We start from the raw sequence: 22,287 nt of genomic DNA, 5'->3' as shown, positions 1-22,287 counted from the left end.
AAGGGAAAAAATGATGAAATATTCCCATATTATCTTAGTATTATAGAGGAAAGACCGTTGCCGACCTCTGATATTGTTCAAACTTATGTATTTATATGATTTTGGCAATTATATGAGTAAATTAAAAAATATACATATGAAAATGGTTAATTATTATATGTATATGGGAAAAAATGCTAAGATATTCCCATATTCTCTTAGTATTATAGAGAAAAGCCATTTAAGTGAGAGGGTATAGTAGTGTAAACGACCGGAATTACGACAGAGGGTTCAAAAACTACTATAGGTAGGCAGTGGTTGCCGACCTCTCATATTGTTCAAAACTTATGTATTCATATGATTTTGGCAATTGTATGAGTAAATTAAATAATATACATATGAAAATGATTAATTATTATATGTATAAGGGAAAAAATGCTGAAATATTCCCACATTCTCTTAGTATTATAGAGAAAATCCATTATAGTGAGAGGGTATAGTAGTGTAAACGACCGGAATTACGACAGAGGGTTCAAAAACTACTATAGGTAGGCAGTGGTTGCCGACCTCTCATATTGTTCAAAACTTATGTATTCATATGAATTTGGCAATTATATGAGTAAATTAAATAATATACATATGAAAATGATTAATTATTATATGTATAAGGGAAAAAATGCTGAAATATTCCCACATTCTCTTAGTATTATAGAGAAAATCCATTATAGTGAGAGGGTATAGTAGTGTAAACGACCGGAATTACGACAGAGGGTTCAAAAACTACTATAGGTAGGCAGTGGTTGCCGACCTCTCATATTGTTCAAAACTTATGTATTCATATGATTTTGGCAATTATATGATTAAATTAAATAATATACATATGAAAATGGTTAATTATTATATGTATATGGGAAAAAATGCAGAGATATTCCCATATTCTCTTAGTATTATAGAGAAAAGCCATTTAAGTGAGAGGGTATAGTAGTGTAAACGACCGGAATTACGACAGAGGGTTCAAAAACTACTATAGGTAGGCAGTGGTTGCCGACCTCTCATATTGTTCAAAACTTATGTATTCATATGATTTTGGCAATTGTATGAGTAAATTAAATAATATACATACGAAAATGATTAATTATTATATGTATATGGGAAAAAATGCAGAGATATTCCCATATTCTCTTAGTATTATAGAGAAAAGCCATTTAAGTGAGAGGGTATAGTAGTGTAAACCACCGGAATTACGACAGAGGGTTCAAAAACTACTATAGGTAGGCAGTGGTTGCCGACCTCTCATATTGTTCAAAACTTATGTATTCATATGATTTTGGCAATTGTATGAGTAAATTAAATAATATACATATGAAAATGATTAATTATTATATGTATAAGGGAAAAAATGCTGAAATATTCCCACATTCTCTTAGTATTATAGAGAAAATCCATTATAGTGAGAGGGTATAGTAGTGTAAACGACCGGAATTACGACAGAGGGTTCAAAAACTACTATAGGTAGGCAGTGGTTGCCGACCTCTCATATTGTTCAAAACTTATGTATTCATATGATTTTGGCAATTATATGATTAAATTAAATAATATACATATGAAAATGGTTAATTATTATATGTATATGGGAAAAAATGCTGAGATATTCCCATATTCTCTTAGTATTATAGAGAAAAGCCATTTAAGTGAGAGGGTATAGTAGTGTAAACGACCGGAATTACGACAGAGGGTTCAAAAACTACTATAGGTAGGCAGTGGTTGCCGACCTCTCATATTGTTCAAAACTTATGTATTCATATGATTTTGGCAATTGTATGAGTAAATTAAATAATATACATATGAAAATGATTAATTATTATATGTATAAGGGAAAAAATGCTGAAATATTCCCACATTCTCTTAGTATTATAGAGAAAATCCATTATAGTGAGAGGGTATAGTAGTGTAAACGACCGGAATTACGACAGAGGGTTCAAAAACTACTATAGGTAGGCAGTGGTTGCCGACCTCTCATATTGTTCAAAACTTATGTATTCATATGATTTTGGCAATTATATGATTAAATTAAATAATATACATATGAAAATGGTTAATTATTATATGTATATGGGAAAAAATGCTGAGATATTCCCATATTCTCTTAGTATTATAGAGAAAAGCCATTATAGTGAGAGGGTATAGTAGTGTAAACGACCGGAATTACGACAGAGGGTTCAAAAACTACTATAGGTAGGCAGTGGTTGCCGACCTCTCATATTGTTCAAAACTTATGTATTCATATGAATTTGGCAATTATATGAGTAAATTAAATAATAAACATATAAAAATTAATATTTATTATATGTATAAAAAAAAAAATAATCATATTATATATGAATAATGGAAAAAAAATGAAATGTTCCTATAATCTCTTAATATATAAGAGAATAGACCGTATGTTGGGTGGCAAACGGAATTGAAAATACCCGCTTTGAGGACAGCGGGTTCAAAAACTACTATAGGTAGGCAGTGGTTGCCGACCTCCCGCATTATTCGAAATATTTATTTCGGATTATGTTTATATTGGTTACATAAAATAAAGTATATTATTATCCGTACAAATTTGTTTCTCAGTTCTATAGAACACGGGACTTGGCTCCGCGGATAATAGGAATATACGCTTTTTAGATAATATCGTTGAAACAAAAGTCAAGTTTCTATTATATATAGAATAACAAATCGTTTCCATATATTATCGTTAATTTTTGGAGGCAGGCAAATATTAATTTATTACCTGCCGTATAGTTGGATTATTATATCGTTACGGTATAATACAAATATGGATTCTTATGAAAGAAATATAAAATTATATATTAAATGTGGAAATATTATCATATGCGCTTGGTTTTATGTTATATATTACCAGAGAGATATATGAAAAGAGATAAATTTTAAATTTATCTTCAAAATGCAAATGATTTAACTTAATATTTATATTGGTTAAACAAAAATTGTACATGTGTGGATACAATAATTATGTATGTTGGAAATAAAATGATATTTTATAATGAAATATGTATATATAAAAAGATAAAATTATAGAAACATATATATTACAATAATTATATGAAATTCTTGTTATATTGGTAAAACAAGTATAAATTAAAAATGAAAATATGGATTACGAATGCTATATAAAAATGGCCGTAATCGAATAGATTTTTTACTTATATTTATATATTTAAAATTTTACCCAAAGGCGAAATATTGAATTTTATTCAATATAATAAAAATCATGGAATTATATAAAGTGAAAAATCTATATATCTATTATATTGCTTATTTCGATTCAAAAAATATGAATGGAATATGAAGGAAAAACATTATTCTGGTTGATCCTGCCAGTAGTTATATGCTTGTCTCAAAGATTAAGCCATGCATGTCTAAGTACACACGAATTAAAAGTGAAACCGCAAAAGGCTCATTATATCAGTTATGGTTCCTTAGATCGTTAACAGTTACTTGGATAACTGTGGTAATTCTAGAGCTAATACATGCAATTAAAACATGAACCTTATGGGACATGTGCTTTTATTAGGCTAAAACCAAGCGATCGCAAGATCGTTATATTGGTTGAACTCTAGATAACATGCAGATCGTATGGTCTTGTACCGACGACAGATCTTTCAAATGTCTGCCCTATCAACTTTTGATGGTAGTATCTAGGACTACCATGGTTGCAACGGGTAACGGGGAATCAGGGTTCGATTCCGGAGAGGGAGCCTGAGAAACGGCTACCACATCTAAGGAAGGCAGCAGGCGCGTAAATTACCCACTCCCAGCTCGGGGAGGTAGTGACGAAAAATAACAATACAGGACTCATATCCGAGGCCCTGTAATTGGAATGAGTACACTTTAAATCCTTTAACAAGGACCAATTGGAGGGCAAGTCTGGTGCCAGCAGCCGCGGTAATTCCAGCTCCAATAGCGTATATTAAAGTTGTTGCGGTTAAAACGTTCGTAGTTGAACTTGTGCTTCATACGGGTAGTACAACTTACAATTGTGGTTAGTACTATACCTTTATGTATGTAAGCGTATTACCGGTGGAGTTCTTATATGTGATTAAATACTTGTATTTTTTCATATGTTCCTCCTATTTAAAAACCTGCACTAGTGCTCTTAAACGAGTGTTATTGTGGGCCGGTACTATTACTTTGAACAAATTAGAGTGCTTAAAGCAGGCTTCAAATGCCTGAATATTCTGTGCATGGGATAATGAAATAAGACCTCTGTTCTGCTTTCATTGGTTTTCAGATCAAGAGGTAATGATTAATAGAAGCAGTTTGGGGGCATTAGTATTACGACGCGAGAGGTGAAATTCTTGGACCGTCGTAAGACTAACTTAAGCGAAAGCATTTGCCAAAGATGTTTTCATTAATCAAGAACGAAAGTTAGAGGTTCGAAGGCGATCAGATACCGCCCTAGTTCTAACCATAAACGATGCCAGCTAGCAATTGGGTGTAGCTACTTTTATGGCTCTCTCAGTCGCTTCCCGGGAAACCAAAGCTTTTGGGCTCCGGGGGAAGTATGGTTGCAAAGCTGAAACTTAAAGGAATTGACGGAAGGGCACCACCAGGAGTGGAGCCTGCGGCTTAATTTGACTCAACACGGGAAAACTTACCAGGTCCGAACATAAGTGTGTAAGACAGATTGATAGCTCTTTCTCGAATCTATGGGTGGTGGTGCATGGCCGTTCTTAGTTCGTGGAGTGATTTGTCTGGTTAATTCCGATAACGAACGAGACTCAAATATATTAAATAGATATCTTCAGGATTATGGTGCTGAAGCTTATGTAGCCTTCATTCATGGTGGCAGTAAAATGTTTATTGTGTTTGAATGTGTTTATGTAAGTGGAGCCGTACCTGTTGGTTTGTCCCATTATAAGGACACTAGCTTCTTAAATGGACAAATTGCGTCTAGCAATAATGAGATTGAGCAATAACAGGTCTGTGATGCCCTTAGATGTCCTGGGCTGCACGCGCGCTACAATGAAAGTATCAACGTGTATTTCCTAGACCGAGAGGTCCGGGTAAACCGCTGAACCACTTTCATGCTTGGGATTGTGAACTGAAACTGTTCACATGAACTTGGAATTCCCAGTAAGTGTGAGTCATTAACTCGCATTGATTACGTCCCTGCCCTTTGTACACACCGCCCGTCGCTACTACCGATTGAATTATTTAGTGAGGTCTCCGGACGTGATCACTGTGACGCCTTGCGTGTTACGGTTGTTTCGCAAAAGTTGACCGAACTTGATTATTTAGAGGAAGTAAAAGTCGTAACAAGGTTTCCGTAGGTGAACCTGCGGAAGGATCATTATTGTATAATATCCTTATCGTTAATAAATATTTGTTATAATACAAATAAATACAATTTACCAAAATAAAAATATTACAAAATGATTCCACGGAATCAAAAGTTAAAGTCAAAATAAAATGAAGATGGCTTTTATTTTATATGTGGGGCTTGGCAACCTCATAAAAAGACTTTAACATTATTAATGTTGCTGTGCGTATTTGTGGCAGTACTTACTACAACAACGGCGTTTCCTATAAAAACAAATTCTCGAAAATGGAAATCGAAGAAACTAAACTAAATTCGAAAGTAGAAGTCGAATTAAAATAAAAATAATTTTGAATGTGTGGTAATCAAAATAAGTGTGTGTGTATATGGACCATAATATACACGCGTTGCGAATATGTATTGTTCATCTATGTTATGAGCATACGTTGGCTAATGCAACAACCTAAAATATACAATGTTTGTACCTGTCATCCATCAGGTTAATGTTTTATATAAATTTTGCAGTATGTGTCACCCAAAATAGCAAACCATAACCAGATTATTATGATACATAATGCTTATATGAAACTAAGACATTTCGCAACATTTATTTTAGGTATAAAAATAAATTTATTGAAGGAATTGATATATGCCAGTAAAATGGTGTATTTTTAATTTCTTTCAATAAAAACAATATTGACATTATATAAAATTGAATTATAAAACTCTAAGCGGTGGATCACTCGGCTCATGGGTCGATGAAGAACGCAGCAAACTGTGCGTCATCGTGTGAACTGCAGGACACATGAACATCGACATTTTGAACGCATATCGCAGTCCATGCTGTTATGTACTTTAATTAATTTTATAGTGCTGCTTGGACTACATATGGTTGAGGGTTGTAAGACTATGCTAATTAAGTTGTTTATAAATTTTTTATAAGCATATGGTATATTATTGGATTAAATAATGATTTTATTCATAATATTAAAAAAGAAATGAAAAACATTATCTCACATTTGAATGTGAAAAACGAAGAGAAATATTTTCTTTTTCAATCAAATAATACTGAGAAATGTCTAGCATAAAAAATTGAAATATTTTTCATCTAGAATTGTCTCTTATTAATGATTCGGAAAAAGAAAAATCTTGGTTTTGTTATTATTCTTCGTTGGTTCGTTAAATGGATAAAAATGACTTTGCTTACAAGAACTATTGGAACTATTTATAACGAATTTAATTGATTGTTTTATCATTTATATATAAAGAATTTATGGCAAAATATAGTTATATATACAACCTCAACTCATATGGGACTACCCCCTGAATTTAAGCATATTAATTAGGGGAGGAAAAGAAACTAACAAGGATTTTCTTAGTAGCGGCGAGCGAAAAGAAAACAGTTCAGCACTAAGTCACTTTGTCTATATGGCAAATGTGAGATGCAGTGTATGGAGCGTCAATATTCTAGTATGAGAAATTAATGATTTAAGTCCTTCTTAAATGAGGCCATTTACCCATAGAGGGTGCCAGGCCCGTATAACGTTAATGATTGCTAGATGATGTTTCCAAAGAGTCGTGTTGCTTGATAGTGCAGCACTAAGTGGGTGGTAAACTCCATCTAAAACTAAATATAACCATGAGACCGATAGTAAACAAGTACCGTGAGGGAAAGTTGAAAAGAACTCTGAATAGAGAGTTAAACAGTACGTGAAACTGCTTAGAGGTTAAGCCCGATGAACCTGAATATCCGTTATGGAAAATTCATCATTAAAATTGTAATATTTAAATAATATTATTAAGAATAATGTGCATTTTTTCCATATAAGGACATTGTAATCTATTAGCATATCCCAAATTTATCATAAAATATAACTTATAGTTTATTCCAATTAAATTGCTTGCATTTTAACACAGAATAAATGTTATTAATTTGATAAAGTGCTGATAGATTTATATTATTACAGAGCGTTAATTTTTCGGAATTATATAATGGCATAATTATCATTGATTTTTGTGTTTATTATATGCTCTTGTATGATTAACAATGCGAAAGATTCAGGATACCTTCGGGACCCGTCTTGAAACACGGACCAAGGAGTCTAACATATGTGCAAGTTATTGGGATGTAAACCTAATAGCGTAATTAACTTGACTAATAATGGGATTAGTTTTTTAGCTATTTATAGCTAATTAACACAATCCCGGGGCGTTCTATATAGTTATGTATAATGTATATTTATATTATTTATGCCTCTAACTGGAACGTACCTTGAGCATATATGCTGTGACCCGAAAGATGGTGAACTATACTTGATCAGGTTGAAGTCAGGGGAAACCCTGATGGAAGACCGAAACAGTTCTGACGTGCAAATCGATTGTCAGAATTGAGTATAGGGGCGAAAGACCAATCGAACCATCTAGTAGCTGGTTCCTTCCGAAGTTTCCCTCAGGATAGCTGGTGCATTTTAATATTATATAAAATAATCTTATCTGGTAAAGCGAATGATTAGAGGCCTTAGGGTCGAAACGATCTTAACCTATTCTCAAACTTTAAATGGGTAAGAACCTTAACTTTCTTGATATGAAGTTCAAGGTTATGATATAATGTGCCCAGTGGGCCACTTTTGGTAAGCAGAACTGGCGCTGTGGGATGAACCAAACGTAATGTTACGGTGCCCAAATTAACAACTCATGCAGATACCATGAAAGGCGTTGGTTGCTTAAAACAGCAGGACGGTGATCATGGAAGTCGAAATCCGCTAAGGAGTGTGTAACAACTCACCTGCCGAAGCAACTAGCCCTTAAAATGGATGGCGCTTAAGTTGTATACCTATACATTACCGCTAAAGTAGATGATTTATATTACTTGTGATATAAATTTTGAAACTTTAGTGAGTAGGAAGGTACAATGGTATGCGTAGAAGTGTTTGGCGTAAGCCTGCATGGAGCTGCCATTGGTACAGATCTTGGTGGTAGTAGCAAATAATCGAATGAGACCTTGGAGGACTGAAGTGGAGAAGGGTTTCGTGTGAACAGTGGTTGATCACGAGTTAGTCGGTCCTAAGTTCAAGGCGAAAGCCGAAAATTTTCAAGTAAAACAAAAATGCCTAACTATATAAACAAAGCGAATATAATACACTTGAATAATTTTGAACGAAAGGGAATACGGTTCCAATTCCGTAACCTGTTGAGTATCCGTTTGTTATTAAATATGGGCCTCGTGCTCATCCTGGCAACAGGAACGACCATAAAGAAGCCGTCGAGAGATATCGGAAGAGTTTTCTTTTCTGTTTTATAGCCGTACTACCATGGAAGTCTTTCGCAGAGAGATATGGTAGATGGGCTAGAAGAGCATGACATATACTGTTGTGTCGATATTTTCTCCTCGGACCTTGAAAATTTATGGTGGGGACACGCAAACTTCTCAACAGGCCGTACCAATATCCGCAGCTGGTCTCCAAGGTGAAGAGTCTCTAGTCGATAGAATAATGTAGGTAAGGGAAGTCGGCAAATTAGATCCGTAACTTCGGGATAAGGATTGGCTCTGAAGATTGAGATAGTCGGGCTTGATTGGGAAACAATAACATGGTTTATGTGCTCGTTCTGGGTAAATAGAGTTTCTAGCATTTATGTTAGTTACTTGTTCCCCGGATAGTTTAGTTACGTAGCCAATTGTGGAACTTTCTTGCTAAAATTTTTAAGAATACTATTTGGGTTAAACCAATTAGTTCTTATCAATTATAACGATTATCAATTAACAATCAATTCAGAACTGGCACGGACTTGGGGAATCCGACTGTCTAATTAAAACAAAGCATTGTGATGGCCCTAGCGGGTGTTGACACAATGTGATTTCTGCCCAGTGCTCTGAATGTCAAAGTGAAGAAATTCAAGTAAGCGCGGGTCAACGGCGGGAGTAACTATGACTCTCTTAAGGTAGCCAAATGCCTCGTCATCTAATTAGTGACGCGCATGAATGGATTAACGAGATTCCTACTGTCCCTATCTACAGTGACGCGCATGAATGGATTAACGACGGACGTGTTTTCGTTGCGCTCGTGTACAGATTGCGAAGAACTTGGTTTTCCGTGTTTGGAAAGTAATAAAATCGGTGAATTAGTGCTCCGCGAAAGTCGTGTGCTAATTTTCGTGTGTTATAAACAAGCGGTTTGGAAGTAATTAACAATTAATTGTTGGGAATTTTCCACTTAGCACGTGCTGAAGGCGAACTTACGAGTAAGTTTTTCGAGTAAGCTTTTTGATCAGCTGTCACAAAGCTTATTGGTGGGAGTCACTGCTAAGGTTTGTGTCTAGGGAGAGTTTTAGTGCTACCAGACTCTACCGATAGGTGGAGCTCGAGTTCCAGAGCAACTACCTTTTGTCAGCGAGTAAACGAGCATACGGTTGCTGGCGTCGACGGTAGGTGGAGCCACCATCGTATTTATGCCGATGGAGAGCGACAGCAGCGCGAGTGCCTTGAGCGGAAGTAGTGCCTCGATGAAGTCCAGACGAGGCAGGCGCAGAAGCCATCTGGCATCTAAGAGCTCGGCGCCAACGCAGGCGAAATTGGTTGCCCTGGCATCGAATGGAGTGCCAGAACCCGTTGGGGTACTGGAGGAGCCGTTTTCGTCGCTGGAGGACGCCCGGGCGGCTACGGAGAACGCTGCCATTGATGCTGCCCCCCCCCACGCTGCTGCCACCGCTGCTGATCCTACTGCTGCCCCTGCTGCCGACCACACTGCTGCCTCCGCCGTTTTCACTGCTGCTAAAATTGTTGCCACCACTGCCACTGCCGCCACCGCTGCCGCCCGTGCTGGGCAAGCAGCCATGATGGCAGAGCTGTCGGCCACACAGCGCATGGTGAGAAGCAGCTTCCGCAGACTAGGAGAAGTGGACACGGAAGAGCTCTCATATGCTATCAGCCGCTACGATGAGCTGGTGTTGGCGCTAATGCTCCGGTGCGGAGAGCTGGAGACGCGGCTTGCTATGCCGCCACCGCCGCCGCCGTCGTTGAATCTGTTGAAAAATACGGCCGCCAATGCTCCCCAGATGCAGCAGGTTGCACCCATCGCTGCCCCGCGGACTACCAAGGTCCGCGAGACGTGGTCAGCGGTGGTGAAGTGCGACGACCCTGCGCTATCGGGGAAAGACATAGCGGAAAAGGTGCGAACGATGGTTGCACCCTCTCTCGGAGTCAGAGTACACGAGGTCCGTGAGCTCCGTCGAGGTGGTGGTGCGATCATTCGCACTCCTTCGGTGGGAGAGCTGCAGAAGGTGGTCGCTTCAAAAAGATTCGCCGAGGTTGGCCTAAATGTGGCACGGAATGCGGCCGAGAAGCCGAAGGTCGTCGTATATGACGTCGACACAGCTATCGGCCCTGAGGAGTTTATGAAGGAGCTCCACGAAAACAACTTCGACAGCGAAATGAATCTGGCCCAGTTTAAGAAGTCAGTGCACCTGGTGACCAAGGCGTGGTCGGTAGCTGACGGCGCCACAGTAAATGTGACGCTGGAGGTTGACGACCGGGCGATGGCGAAGCTTGATGTAGGTCGTGTCTACATCAAGTGGTTCTCATTCCGATGCCGGTCACAGGTCCGCACATACGCCTGCCACAGATGTGTGGGTTTCGACCACAAGGTCAGCGAATGCCGGCAGAAGGATAGTGTCTGTCGCCAGTGCGGGCAACAAGGCCACACTGCGGCAAAGTGCCAAAACCCGGTGGACTGCCGGAACTGCCGCCACAGAGGGCAACCCTCGGGGCATTACATGCTCTCGAGCGTTTGCCCGATATACGGGGCGTTGCTGGCGAGGGTGCAAGCTAGACACTAATGTTTAGCTTCATCCAAGCGAACTGTGGCCGAGGCCGAGCTGCGACCATCGAGCTCGGAGTCCGACTCAGGAGATCGGAGTCTATGTTCGCGCTGGTGCAGGAGCCGTATCTCGGCGGGGACGGAATGGATGTGCTGCCTGAAGGAATGAGAATTTTCATCGATCGGCGAGGGAAGGCAGCCATCCTAGTGGATCACCAGGAAGCCATCTGTATGCCAGTGGAGACCCTCACCACAGATTATGGCGTATGTCTGGTCGTGAAAGGGAGTTTTGGCTCAATCTTCCTTTGCGCCGCATACTGCCAGTATGATGCACCTCTGGAACCGTACATCCGGTACATGGATGCGGTCCTGCTGCAGGCCAGCAGAACCCCCGCAATCCTGGGCCTCGACGCGAATGCAGTGTCCCCCATGTGGCTTAGCAAACTCTCTCGTCATGCCGAGGGGCAAGCTAACTACAGACGGGGTGAGCTGCTGTCAGAGTGGATGCTGGAGGCAAGAGTCGCCGCCCTAAACCAGTCAACAGAGGTGTACACGTTCGATAATTACAGAGCTACAAGCGATATCGACGTGACAATCGTCAATGAGGCAGCATCTATGTGGGCCACATATGAGTGGAGAGTGGACGAGTGGGAATTGAGTGACCACAACATCATTACTGTTGTGGCCGAACCAACTACCGCGCGCGCAGTTGAGAGCATAGCTCCTGTGCCGTCCTGGAACTTCTCCAATGCACGTTGGCGATTGTTCAAGGAGGAAATGGTGAGTAGAGCAGCCGAACTTCCGGAAAACTTCTCAGAGTCGCCGTTGGACCAGCAAGTTTCGACCCTGCGCAGTATAGTACATAATGTATGTGATATTGCGCTGGGAAGAAAGTCCATCCGATTGCCCAGCAGGAGAGCACGTTGGTGGACTGCCGACCTCTGTGATGCAAGGCGCGAAGTCCGGAGACTTCGTCGCCTACTTCAAAATGGAAGGCGTCATGATGATGATGCCGCAATAGAGCGTGTATTGGTCGACCTGAGGCGGGCCTCAGCCAACTACAAGAAGCTCATTTGGAGGGCGAAAATGGATGAGTGGAAACGCTTCGTGGGAGATCATGCCGACGACCCATGGGGGCGCGTCTATAAGATTTGCCGAGGCCGCAGGAAGTGCACGGAGATTGGGTGCCTCCGCGTGAATGGCGAGATGATCACCGATTGGGGTGACTGTGCACGAGTGCTCCTCCGCAATTTCTTCCCAGTTGCGGAGTCCGAAGCACCGACTGCCATCGCGGAGGAAGTCCCACCGGCCCTCGAAGTATTCGAGGTTGATGCATGTGTTGCCCGGTTGAAGAGCAGGCGCTCTCCCGGCTTGGACGGCATTAATGGCACTATCTGCAAGGCAGTCTGGCGCGCCATACCCGAGCACCTTGCATCGTTGTTTTCCCGATGCATCCGATTAGGATACTTTCCCGCTGAGTGGAAGTGCCCACGAGTTGTCTCGCTGCTCAAAGGGCCAGATAAGGACAAATGTGAGCCCTCCTCATATAGAGGAATATGCTTGCTACCAGTCTTTGGTAAGGTGCTCGAGGCCATCATGGTGAATCGTGTGAGAGAAGTTCTTCCGGAAGGCTGCAGATGGCAATTTGGATTTCGCCAAGGACGATGTGTGGAGGATGCTTGGAGGCACGTGAAGAGCAGTGTTTGTGCCAGCCCGGCGCAATACGTGCTCGGCACATTCGTGGACTTCAAAGGAGCATTCGACAACGTCGAATGGAGTGCTGCACTCCGCCGACTAGCCGACTTGGGATGCCGGGAGATGGGCTTGTGGCAGAGCTTTTTCTCCGGCCGAAGAGCAGTGATCCGAAGCAGTTCCGGTACTGTGGATGTACCGGTAACTAGAGGCTGCCCGCAGGGGTCAATCAGTGGCCCATTTATCTGGGACATACTGATGGATGTACTGCTTCAGCGTCTCCAGCCGTATTGCCAGCTGAGTGCATACGCGGATGACTTGCTGCTTCTCGTCGAGGGAAATTCCCGAGCTGAGCTAGAGGAAAAAGGTGCAGAGCTGATGTCCATCGTAGAAGCGTGGGGAGCGGAAGTTGGCGTTACCGTCTCGACCAGCAAGACGGTAATAATGCTGCTGAAAGGTGCCTTGAGACGTGCGCCTACGGTGAGGTTTGCTGGAGCGAACCTTCCGTATGTGCGTAGCTGTCGGTACCTTGGCATCACGGTCAGTGAAGGAATGAAATTCCTCACGCACATAGCTTCGCTTCGCCAGCGGATGACCGGAGTCGTTGGAGCATTGGCGCGTGTGCTTCGAGCCGACTGGGGCTTCAGTCCTCGAGCCAGGCGGACCATATATGACGGACTCATGGCACCTTGTGTGCTGTTTGGTGCCCCGGTATGGTATGACACCGCCGAACAGGTAGCCGCCCGGAGACGACTAGCCTCCTGCCAGAGGCTAATCCTGCTTGGATGCCTTTCGGTATGCCGAACAGTGTCCACAGTGGCACTGCAGGTACTTGGCGGAGCTCCCCCGCTTGACTTGGCTGCTAAGTTTTTAGCGGTCAAGTACAAGCTGAAGCGTGGATACCCGCTGGAGGAGAACGACTGGCTATACGGCGAGGACACTACGTGTCTAAGCTGGAAGCAGAGGAAGACTCGCCTAGAGGAGTGCTTGCTGCAGAATTGGCAAAACAGATGGGATGACGACAGCGAACCAGGACGGGTGACGCACAAGTTCATCCCATACGTCACTCTCGCCTATCGAGATCCAAGCTTTGGATTCTCGATGAGGACGTCTTTCCTGCTGACAGGTCACGGGTCGTTTAACGCATTTTTGCAAGGGAGAGCCCTCAGCGATACCACTGCTTGCGCTTGTGGTGATCCATATGAGGACTGGATGCACATATTGTGCGCTTGTCCTCTATATGCAGATTTGCGAAACCTCGATGGACTTGGAGTGCAGCGCCTTGGCGAAAACTGGACCTTCAATAGAATCCTGGAAGATCAGCAGAGGATTCAACGGCTGGCAGCGTTTGCGGACGAGGTGTTCCGTAGGAGGAGGGGTATTTAGCCCAAAACTTCGCCGTGTGGTTAGCGGGCGAGAATACTTCCACAGCCCGCTATTGCTTGTCGTAAGAGGCGACTAATATAGCGACTGGTTCCTCTAACCATGCTTGTCGGAGCAAAAGGAGGAGGCCCACCGAGCCTCTCTTTCGGTACCACGGGTTGTGCTGCTCCAAGACAGCACATTGAGGTAGGCCCCCTGGTGGGAGTATCGTGGTGGCTGTGGTTGATACCCATATCGCGGGTAGAGCCTTCGTGTTCGACGTTTGAGTTACGGTGCTAGTTGCGCAAAACTCGGGTGCTGTGACCCAGAGATCAGTAGAGATTTTAGGTAGATCTCGCTCCTCAGCAAGGGGGAGTGCTTGCCCGGCAAGCAAGTACTCGAATTGCTACCGGGGTGGTCGCTATGTACATAGCTATAGCTTCCAGTCCGGGACGTTTGTCTGGCGTATCCAGACTCATGCACCATGTTGATACATGCACCACTTGTGGGTGTTCAGGGTGTCGTGGTTGTAATCCCTTCAGTGTGGAACACGCCACGTAAAACAAGTTCGGAGAGGTCCGAAAGTCACTGTCCCTATCTACTATCTAGCGAAACCACAGCCAAGGGAACGGGCTTGGAATAATTAGCGGGGAAAGAAGACCCTTTTGAGCTTGACTCTAATCTGGCAGTGTAAGGAGACATAAGAGGTGTAGAATAAGTGGGAGATATTAGACCTCGGTTTGGTATCGTCAATGAAATACCACTACTCTTATTGTTTCCTTACTTACTTGATTAAATGGAACGTGTATCATTTCCTAGCCATTATACGGATATATTTATTATATCTTATGGTATTGGGTTTTGATGCAAGCTTCTTGATCAAAGTATCACGAGTTTGTTATATAATCGCAAACAAATTCTTTAATAAAACGATGCATTTATGTATTTTTGATTTGAAAATTTGGTATAACTCCAATTACTCAGGTATGATCCAATTCAAGGACATTGCCAGGTAGGGAGTTTGACTGGGGCGGTACATCTCTCAAATAATAACGGAGGTGTCCCAAGGCCAGCTCAGTGCGGACAGAAACCACACATAGAGCAAAAGGGCAAATGCTGACTTGATCTCGGTGTTCAGTACACACAGGGACAGCAAAAGCTCGGCCTATCGATCCTTTTGGTTTAAAGAGTTTTTAACAAGAGGTGTCAGAAAAGTTACCATAGGGATAACTGGCTTGTGGCGGCCAAGCGTTCATAGCGACGTCGCTTTTTGATCCTTCGATGTCGGCTCTTCCTATCATTGTGAAGCAAAATTCACCAAGCGTTGGATTGTTCACCCATGCAAGGGAACGTGAGCTGGGTTTAGACCGTCGTGAGACAGGTTAGTTTTACCCTACTAATGACAAAACGTTGTTGCGACAGCATTCCTGCGTAGTACGAGAGGAACCGCAGGTACGGACCAATGGCACAATACTTGTTCGAGCGAACAGTGGTATGACGCTACGTCCGTTGGATTATGCCTGAACGCCTCTAAGGTCGTATCCGTGCTGGACTGCAATGATAAATAAGGGGCAATTTGCATTGTATGGCTTCTAAACCATTTAAAGTTTATAATTTATTTTATAAACGACAATGGATGTGATGCCAATGTAATTTGTAACATAGTAAATTAGGAGGATCTTCGATCACCTGATGCCGCGCTAGTTACATATAAAAGCATTATTTAATACAATGACAAAGCCTAGAATCAATTGTAAACGACTTTTGTAACAGGCAAGGTGTTGTAAGTGGTTGAGCAGCTGCCATACTGCGATCCACTGAAGCTTATCCTTTGCTTGATGATTCGATAAATAAATGATTTTTTCCTGTAGCCAAACACCTCGTCATCAATTTAGTGACGCATATGATATTGTCCCTATCATATAATTAATATAAAGACTTTAATGGATTGTGTCAAGTTGCCAAACACCTCGTCATCAATTTAGTGACGCATATGATATTGTCCCTATCATATAATTAATATAAAGACTTTAATGAATTGTGTCAAGTTGCCAAACACCTCGTCATCAATTTAGTGACGCATATGATATTGTCCCTATCATATAATTTTTGATATAAAGACTTTAAAGAATTGTATCAAGTTGCCAAACACCTCGTCATCAATTTAGTGACGCATATGATATTGTCCCTATCATATAATTAATATACAGACTTTAATGAATTGTGTCAAGTTGCCAAACACCTCGTCATCAATTTAGTGACGCATATGATATTGTCCTTATCATATAATTTTTGATATAAAGACTTTAAAGAATTGAATCAAGTTGCCAAACACCTCGTCATCAATTTAGTGACGCATATGATATTGTCCCTATCATATAATTAATATAAAGACTTTAATGGATTGTGTCAAGTTGCCAAACACCTCGTCATCAATTTAGTGACGCATATGATATTGTCCCTATCATATAATTAATATAAAGACTTTAATGAATTGTGTCAAGTTGCCAAACACCTCGTCATCAATTTAGTGACGCATATGATATTGTCCTTATCATATAATTTTTGATATAAAGACTTTAAAGAATTGTATCAAGTTGCCAAACACCTCGTCATCAATTTAGTTTTTTTTTTTTTTTTTTTTTTTTTAGCGTGCGTTTATTTATTTAAAATCTGTCCTAGTGGACAATAATTAAATGGTTTTGCGGGGGAACATTAGCTTAAGGGATACTATTGTACATGTATTTGTGGCGGGTTTTATATGTGTTGTCTATTGTAGTGGAAGATCGAGAGGGTGTCTCCTCATGAGACGTCTGCTTGTTTGGCTATTGTCTAACAGGTTGGTGGCGAGGTGGTTAGGGTGGTTTTCGAGCCTTTTCAGGTATCTCTCGCTGAGCCTGGAGATTTCATCAGCGACTTGTGGGATTCCAAGTTCCCTATGTATGGCGACATTCTCGTGGTAGGGATGCGCATTACAGGCAATTCTCAAGCACCTATTCTGGAACCGCTGTATACGCAGGCGATTCGTGTGGCTTGCCGTGCCCCATAGCTGTATCCCGTAGGTCCAGATGGGCTTGAGAATTGCCTTGTACACCAGGATTTTGTGGTTCTGCCTTAGCTTGGACCCTCTCCCAATAAGCCAATGCATCTGCCTCAGACGCGCATCGGCCTGTATGCGTTTGCTGACGATGTGGGGACGCCAAGTGAGCCTGCGGTCCAGGGTAAGTCCTAGGTACTTGGGTGCGGGTGCGTTGGGAATGATGACTCCGTTTAGCGTGACCGGTGGGCAGTCTCCTCTCCTTAGTGCAAATGTTGTTTGGGTAGATTTTTCCGCGTTCACTACGATGTTCCACCTGCTGAGCCAGGGATGTAGCGCGTCCATTTGCCTTTGGATTGTTTCGGAGGCTTCTCGTGGGTCGGATGAGGAGGCGAGGAAAGCCGTGTCATCTGCATAAGTCGCTATAGTTAGGTTCCTGGAGGGGATTATGGGAAGGTCTGCGGTGTAAAGGGTGTACAGTATTGGTCCGAGCACACTGCCTTGCGGAACTCCAGCTCTGATCAGTCTGGGTAGGCTTATTGCACTTCCGCATCTGACTTGGAATGCTCTTCCCTCAGTGTAGGATTTGAGGAGGGTAAAATGGGGGCTTGGGAGGTAGGATTTGAGTTTATGGAGGAGTCCAGGATGCCAAACTCTGTCGAATGCCTGCTTCACGTCGAGCATTACAGCGCAGCAGTATTTCTTTTGCTCGAATGCCTCGAGGATCCGTTCGACTAGCCGGTGGCATTGCTCTGGTGTTCCGTGGGAGCGCCTGAAGCCAAACTGGTGATCGGGGATCAAACCAGCCTCATCCAGTACTGGCAATACTCTGCGCAAAAATACTCTTTCGAGTATTTTGGAGAGGATTGCCAGCAAACTAATCGGACGATAGGAGGCGAGATTGGCTTCAGGCTTACCAGGCTTGAGGAGGACAATAACCTCTGCTCTTTTCCACTCTTCCGGGAAGTACCCTAGCCGGAAGCAGCTGTTGTAAATGCTGGCCAGCATTTGTGATCAATTTAGTGACGCATATGATATTGTCCCTATCATATAATTAATATAAAGACTTTAATGGATTGTGTCAAGTTGCCAAACACCTCGTCATCAATTTAGTGACGCATATGATATTGTCCTTATCATATAATTTTTGATATAAAGACTTTAAAGAATTGTATCAAGTTGCCAAACACCTCGTCATCAATTTAGTGACGCATATGATATTGTCCCTATCATATAATTAATATACAGACTTTAATGAATTGTGTCAAGTTGCCAAACACCTCGTCATCAATTTAGTGACGCATATGATATTGTCCCTATCATATAATTTTTGATATATAGACTTTAAAGAATTGTATCAAGTTGCCAAACACCTCGTCATCAATTTAGTGACGCATATGATATTGTCCCTATCATATAATTAATATAAAGACTTTAATGGATTGTGTCAAGTTGCCAAACACCTCGTCATCAATTTAGTGACGCATATGATATTGTCCTTATTATATAATTTTTGATATAAAGACTTTAAAGAATTGTATCAAGTTGCCAAACACCTCGTCATCAATTTAGTGACGCATATGATATTGTCCCTATCATATAATTAATATACAGACTCTAATGAATTGTGTCAAGTTGCCAAACACCTCGTCATCAATTTAGTGACGCATATGATATTGTCCCTATCATATAATTTTTGATATAAAGACTTTAAAGAATTGTATCAAGTTGCCAAACACCTCGTCATCAATTTAGTGACGCATATGATATTGTCCCTTTCATATAATTAATATAAAGACTTTAATGGATTGTGTCAAGTTGCCAAACACCTCGTCATCAACTACTATATTATGGTTGCGCCGACCTCTCATATTGTATTCTCTTATGTGTTCATAGGATTTTGACAATTATACGAGTAAATTAAATAATATACATATGAAAATGATTAATTATTATATGTATAAGGGAAAAAATGATGAAATATTCCCATATTATCTTAGTATTATAGAGGAAAGACCGTTGCCGACCTCTGATATTGTTCAAACTTATGTATTTATATGATTTTGGCAATTATATGAGTAAATTAAAAAATATACATATGAAAATGGTTAATTATTATATGTATATGGGAAAAAATGCTAAGATATTCCCATATTCTCTTAGTATTATAGAGAAAAGCCATTTAAGTGAGAGGGTATAGTAGTGTAAACGACCGGAATTACGACAGAGGGTTCAAAAACTACTATAGGTAGGCAGTGGTTGCCGACCTCTCATATTGTTCAAAACTTATGTATTCATATGATTTTGGCAATTGTATGAGTAAATTAAATAATATACATATGAAAATGATTAATTATTATATGTATAAGGGAAAAAATGCTGAAATATTCCCACATTCTCTTAGTATTATAGAGAAAATCCATTATAGTGAGAGGGTATAGTAGTGTAAACGACCGGAATTACGACAGAGGGTTCAAAAACTACTATAGGTAGGCAGTGGTTGCCGACCTCTCATATTGTTCAAAACTTATGTATTCATATGAATTTGGCAATTATATGAGTAAATTAAATAATATACATATGAAAATGATTAATTATTATATGTATAAGGGAAAAAATGCTGAAATATTCCCACATTCTCTTAGTATTATAGAGAAAATCCATTATAGTGAGAGGGTATAGTAGTGTAAACGACCGGAATTACGACAGAGGGTTCAAAAACTACTATAGGTAGGCAGTGGTTGCCGACCTCTCATATTGTTCAAAACTTATGTATTCATATGATTTTGGCAATTATATGATTAAATTAAATAATATACATATGAAAATGGTTAATTATTATATGTATATGGGAAAAAATGCAGAGATATTCCCATATTCTCTTAGTATTATAGAGAAAAGCCATTTAAGTGAGAGGGTATAGTAGTGTAAACGACCGGAATTACGACAGAGGGTTCAAAAACTACTATAGGTAGGCAGTGGTTGCCGACCTCTCATATTGTTCAAAACTTATGTATTCATATGATTTTGGCAATTGTATGAGTAAATTAAATAATATACATACGAAAATGATTAATTATTATATGTATATGGGAAAAAATGCAGAGATATTCCCATATTCTCTTAGTATTATAGAGAAAAGCCATTTAAGTGAGAGGGTATAGTAGTGTAAACCACCGGAATTACGACAGAGGGTTCAAAAACTACTATAGGTAGGCAGTGGTTGCCGACCTCTCATATTGTTCAAAACTTATGTATTCATATGATTTTGGCAATTGTATGAGTAAATTAAATAATATACATATGAAAATGATTAATTATTATATGTATAAGGGAAAAAATGCTGAAATATTCCCACATTCTCTTAGTATTATAGAGAAAATCCATTATAGTGAGAGGGTATAGTAGTGTAAACGACCGGAATTACGACAGAGGGTTCAAAAACTACTATAGGTAGGCAGTGGTTGCCGACCTCTCATATTGTTCAAAACTTATGTATTCATATGATTTTGGCAATTATATGATTAAATTAAATAATATACATATGAAAATGGTTAATTATTATATGTATATGGGAAAAAATGCTGAGATATTCCCATATTCTCTTAGTATTATAGAGAAAAGCCATTTAAGTGAGAGGGTATAGTAGTGTAAACGACCGGAATTACGACAGAGGGTTCAAAAACTACTATAGGTAGGCAGTGGTTGCCGACCTCTCATATTGTTCAAAACTTATGTATTCATATGATTTTGGCAATTGTATGAGTAAATTAAATAATATACATATGAAAATGATTAATTATTATATGTATAAGGGAAAAAATGCTGAAATATTCCCACATTCTCTTAGTATTATAGAGAAAATCCATTATAGTGAGAGGGTATAGTAGTGTAAACGACCGGAATTACGACAGAGGGTTCAAAAACTACTATAGGTAGGCAGTGGTTGCCGACCTCTCATATTGTTCAAAACTTATGTATTCATATGATTTTGGCAATTATATGATTAAATTAAATAATATACATATGAAAATGGTTAATTATTATATGTATATGGGAAAAAATGCTGAGATATTCCCATATTCTCTTAGTATTATAGAGAAAAGCCATTATAGTGAGAGGGTATAGTAGTGTAAACGACCGGAATTACGACAGAGGGTTCAAAAACTACTATAGGTAGGCAGTGGTTGCCGACCTCTCATATTGTTCAAAACTTATGTATTCATATGAATTTGGCAATTATATGAGTAAATTAAATAATAAACATATAAAAATTAATATTTATTATATGTATAAAAAAAAAAATAATCATATTATATATGAATAATGGAAAAAAAATGAAATGTTCCTATAATCTCTTAATATATAAGAGAATAGACCGTATGTTGGGTGGCAAACGGAATTGAAAATACCCGCTTTGAGGACAGCGGGTTCAAAAACTACTATAGGTAGGCAGTGGTTGCCGACCTCCCGCATTATTCGAAATATTTATTTCGGATTATGTTTATATTGGTTACATAAAATAAAGTATATTATTATCCGTACAAATTTGTTTCTCAGTTCTATAGAACACGGGACTTGGCTCCGCGGATAATAGGAATATACGCTTTTTAGATAATATCGTTGAAACAAAAGTCAAGTTTCTATTATATATAGAATAACAAATCGTTTCCATATATTATCGTTAATTTTTGGAGGCAGGCAAATATTAATTTATTACCTGCCGTATAGTTGGATTATTATATCGTTACGGTATAATACAAATATGGATTCTTATGAAAGAAATATAAAATTATATATTAAATGTGGAAATATTATCATATGCGCTTGGTTTTATGTTATATATTACCAGAGAGATATATGAAAAGAGATAAATTTTAAATTTATCTTCAAAATGCAAATGATTTAACTTAATATTTATATTGGTTAAACAAAAATTGTACATGTGTGGATACAATAATTATGTATGTTGGAAATAAAATGATATTTTATAATGAAATATGTATATATAAAAAGATAAAATTATAGAAACATATATATTACAATAATTATATGAAATTCTTGTTATATTGGTA

General features: G+C 39.8%; 2 non-coding genes and 1 pseudogene across 2 annotated transcripts; all 3 read left to right on the top strand.

The window, feature by feature from the left end:
- The first annotated feature begins 3,349 nt into the window (after window positions 1–3,349).
- Window positions 3,350–5,344, top strand: LOC116802911. Its single transcript, XR_004363245.1, has one exon. It is a non-coding gene; the product is annotated as a small subunit ribosomal RNA (ribosomal RNA).
- Window positions 5,345–6,031: 687 nt separating this feature from the next.
- On the top strand, window positions 6,032–6,210 carry LOC116802910. The gene has a single exon (XR_004363244.1). It is a non-coding gene; the product is annotated as a 5.8S ribosomal RNA (ribosomal RNA).
- Window positions 6,211–6,604: 394 nt separating this feature from the next.
- LOC116802908 lies at window positions 6,605–16,022 on the top strand (annotated as a pseudogene).
- The last annotated feature ends 6,265 nt before the right edge of the window (window positions 16,023–22,287 follow it).

The sequence above is a fragment of the Drosophila sechellia genome, unplaced genomic scaffold (assembly GCF_004382195.2).
Source record: "Drosophila sechellia strain sech25 unplaced genomic scaffold, ASM438219v1 U_244, whole genome shotgun sequence".
In the NCBI taxonomy this organism is placed as follows: Eukaryota; Metazoa; Arthropoda; class Insecta; order Diptera; family Drosophilidae; genus Drosophila; species Drosophila sechellia.
This window is presented reverse-complemented; position numbering and strand designations above follow the sequence as displayed.